We start from the raw sequence: 4111 nt of genomic DNA on the forward strand, positions 1-4111 counted from the left end.
AGGTATTAATTTAAATAGCAAACAGTTTACAAATAAGTTTATTAGAAATATCTTATCTAAACAGTATTATCCTAATCAACTGAAAAGAAAATATGTTCTGCAAGACTTTAGTGTGGAAAAAGCGAAAAAAATAAGGAAACGATATTTATCATACCCAATTCTTCCCAAGGCTAAAGAAGTAACATTCAAAATCTTAAATGACATCTATCCATCCAACTCCTTTTTACATGAGAGATTTAATTGGGAAAACAATTCATGTGGATTTTGTGAGAAAGACATTGAAACGGTAGAGCATATTTTCTTTCAGTGTGAATTGGTAAATGAATTTTGGCTTTCATTTCAAAATTGGATACAATCTAAAGATATATTGTTACATCCTTTGCATATGACATCGATTAAAGCTGGAGTGTTTATAAATGATAAAAATATAGAATTTTTGATAAATAACCTGATTGTGTTAGGAAAACACTTTATCCACAGATGCAAGTATTTAAAGGTTAAACCCCATTTCACGGGATGGAAAAATGATTTGAAGTTATTTGCAAAATCCCTTCAATGGATGATGGACAGAAATGCCCTGAAACTTCTTTCGGCTTTGGACTCGTATATGTTATTAGATTAAGACCCCCCTTTTTCCTTTTTTTTTTTTTTTTTTCCTTCTCTGTTTGTTCTGTTTCTCTTTAAATGCTGTATCAACACGAAACACTGATTTATGATTGTTAAATATGGCTTAAATGTTTGTATTTGAATAAAGTATATAAAAAAAAAAAAAAAAAAAAAAACTTTATATGTTTAACGCTAGGCTAGTTTAAAGTTAGGCTAGAAACACGGTATTGTTTACCTTGTTTATTATTACAGAAGCTGTTCTGTAGTGTAGCATGTCACATTACCCATCAAAAGCTTGGGGTCAGTAAGATTATTTTTTTTAATCAATGCATGAATTTATACGTAATGTTTATTAATAAATACACAAATCCAAGGAGGGACACATTAAATTGATCAAATGTGACAGTTAAGATATGTAATCCACGTAAATATGAAGCAGCACAACTGTGTTCAACATTGATAATAATCATAAATGTTTCTTGAGCAGCAAATCATCATATTAGAATGATTTCTGAAGGATCATGTGACACTGAAGACTGGAGTAATGCTGAAAATTCAGCTTTGATCACAGGAATAAATTACAAATTGTAATACTAGATTTTAAATTATAATAATTGAAATATTACTGTTTATATTGTATTTTTGATAAAATACAATTAATGTACCCTTGGAAAGTAAGTGAGTCAAATGTCTTTGAATCTTACAGACCCAAACTTCTGAATGGTAGTGTATGTTATGCATGTAAATCTTTGCTAAGGTTGAAAAAACAAATATTCTTATATTGATTTTCTTTTATTTCTTTACTCAACAGGCTATGTTCTTAACTCATTCTTCAGTCAGGTGACTGAAGCAGAGACCTGGAGGGCAAAACACCCACAGAACTGCAGGACAGGCCTGTTAATTTTCCATCTGTTTCAAACAACAAATATTACATTGCGTCCCAAAAAAAGGTAAACAAAATATGAGTGTAAAATGCACGTTTTGGGCACTTGTGATCCATGTACAGCATCTGCAGCAGTATTTCAATCACTGAACTGTAGAGTATTCACTATAAGTAGGCTACGTAAATAAAACAGTGAGATTAAGAGATCAAATTATTTATACAGCTTATTGATGTTGCGTACTACATACAGGTGAGCAGATGAGCCTAGAACATAAATGCATTGCCTAATGACAAACTGTGCGTTCTGTGTATTCTAGGCTCATCTGCTCGCCCGCCTGTATAGTATTCATCATCAATAAGTTGTATATTGATTTTGGCCTTGTTTTACCCTCCAGGTGGGTGTTCCTATGAAAACTAGCAATGAAGGTAAGCATACACTATTTTAAGTATTTTCTTGTAAACAATTGAATGGGTCTATTAATACATCTATTAAATTTAATATTAAAGATTAAGTAACAATAAAAAAGTAAGTAACACTTTCAGAATGTTTTCATTTGTGAGATTCACCTCAGATCAGTGCAGCTGTAATTCCTGATGCATGGATGCATTAGATAAGTACTGTGTGAAATTGTTGTTAGATACAAATCTCTCTCTCTTTATTTTTCTTTTTTAGGCAATATCAACACCATACAACAGGCCCTGCTCTCCTCACCAAGATTTTATTTTATTTATTTTTTACTGTGAACTATAATTTTGATATCATTTGTCTATAACAGCAGATAGTAATTTTATTAACAATATGATTCTGCATACTATTTTCAGCACCCGCGCCATCATGGGGTTTTGACACCTTGCCAAGAGCTGGATTTTTTTTGGCAAGTATATATAGATACACAGATTTACACAATACATTATATATCTATATATAAATATATCTATATGTTCTTAGCTATTTACTAATACTGTATGTCATTGATCCAGAGATGCTGGAGGGACTACGGAGCAACTATACACATTCAGTCATGCTACAGCAACAATTAGGTAATTTCTCTTATAAGGTAATCTTTCTTTTGATAACACTTTAAAAGATTATTACTCTCCCTCATGTCGTTCCACATCCGTAAGACCTTCATTCATCTTCAGAACACAAATTAAGATATTTTTGATGAAATTCGAGGGTATCTGATCCACACATAGATAACATCATTGCACCTTTTGACATCCAGTAGTTAAACACATGGTTAAAATAGTCAATGTGACTACTGTGGTTCAACCTTTATGTTATGAAGCAATGAGAATACTTGTGCAAAAACAAAACTATAAATGTATTCTACAAATTTGTCTGTCCCGTCATTCTGCTACATTGTTTACGTTCAGCGGTTCTGTGTTTAGGTCTGAATGCGGGCTCAGTATTCGCCAGTAAAATTGTTACTTTTGTTTTGGCACACAAAAGTATTCTCATTGCTTCATAACATTACGGTTGACCCACTGTAGTCACGTTGACTATTTTAACAATGTGTTTAACTACCTTTCTGGACGTCAAAAGGTGCAATGACAATGCTGCATTTGTGTGGATATGTGGATCAGATACCCTTGGATTTCATCAGAAATATATTAATTTGTGTTCTGAAGATGAACAAAGGTCTTACGGGTTTGGGACGACATGAGGGTGAGTAATTAATGACAGAAATTTCATTTTTGGTTGAACTAACCCTTTGTTACCTTTATGTTACCTTTACATAAACTAATGTTAACATAAAGTTAACATTTGATAAATTTTTACAAATGTCAGTCAATAATAACATGGCTGTTCATTGTTTTTTCTTGTTAACACAACATCTTTTTTTTTTTTTTTTTAGATTTCTGCAACACACCAAACATGGATGACAAGAATGAAGGACAAGGTTATGGCTCATCAATTTTAAGGTAACGTAAATAGAGCTTTTTATGAAAAATAATCAGAATTTTACCATTTTGAGATCACACACACAGGACCTTTTGAGTAGACTGATTTCTCCTGTCTGCTCACTAGTCACTCCCGGTCTAGTCCTGTCACATCAAGCTCCGATCTGCTCTGGTCTCTGCCCAGTTCACCTGTGCATGCAGTGCAACCCTCTCTGGTCCTGGATGTCTACAGGTTTCTGACTCATGCCTCAAGGTTTCTGCGCTTGCATCTCTCCTCTGGATTTGTTGATCTTTCCTGGACTCATTCTGGTTATCTTTTCACCTGGCCTTTGACTATGCTCACCTATCAGCCATGTACAGAGCCCAATTTTGTTCAATAAATGTTCTGAATTGCCTTTGCTGTTTATTTTTTATTTATTAAACATATATTATATATATTTATTTGCTGTCACATATATTACATGCTATTATAAATGCATACCTTTTGAAGAATTAGAATATCATATGCAGTTTTAATAAAGTTGAATTATATAACCTTGTATGTCATTTTTACTCTTCAAAGTGTACATTTGCAGGTGTTGATTATAATTGACTAATTTGTTGCCCATAAATAATAAGTATAAACATATAGTGATCTAATGTCGAGTGATTAAAAATTAACCACAAAATATAACACGCAGAATGGGAAATATTTATAATCTACCATTTAAAAAAAAA

At 32.4% G+C, this 4111-nt stretch overlaps 1 long non-coding RNA gene across 1 annotated transcript; it reads left to right on the forward strand.

Moving 5' to 3' along the window:
- Window positions 1-2440: 2440 nt before the first annotated feature.
- LOC137011768 (uncharacterized) lies at window positions 2441-3783 on the forward strand. The gene is made up of 3 exons (XR_010893523.1): window positions 2441-2530; window positions 3349-3415; window positions 3522-3783. It is a non-coding gene; the product is annotated as an uncharacterized lncRNA (long non-coding RNA).
- The last annotated feature ends 328 nt before the right edge of the window (window positions 3784-4111 follow it).

The sequence above is a fragment of the Chanodichthys erythropterus genome, chromosome 21 (assembly GCF_024489055.1).
Source record: "Chanodichthys erythropterus isolate Z2021 chromosome 21, ASM2448905v1, whole genome shotgun sequence".
Lineage (NCBI taxonomy): Eukaryota > Metazoa > Chordata > Actinopteri > Cypriniformes > Xenocyprididae > Chanodichthys > Chanodichthys erythropterus.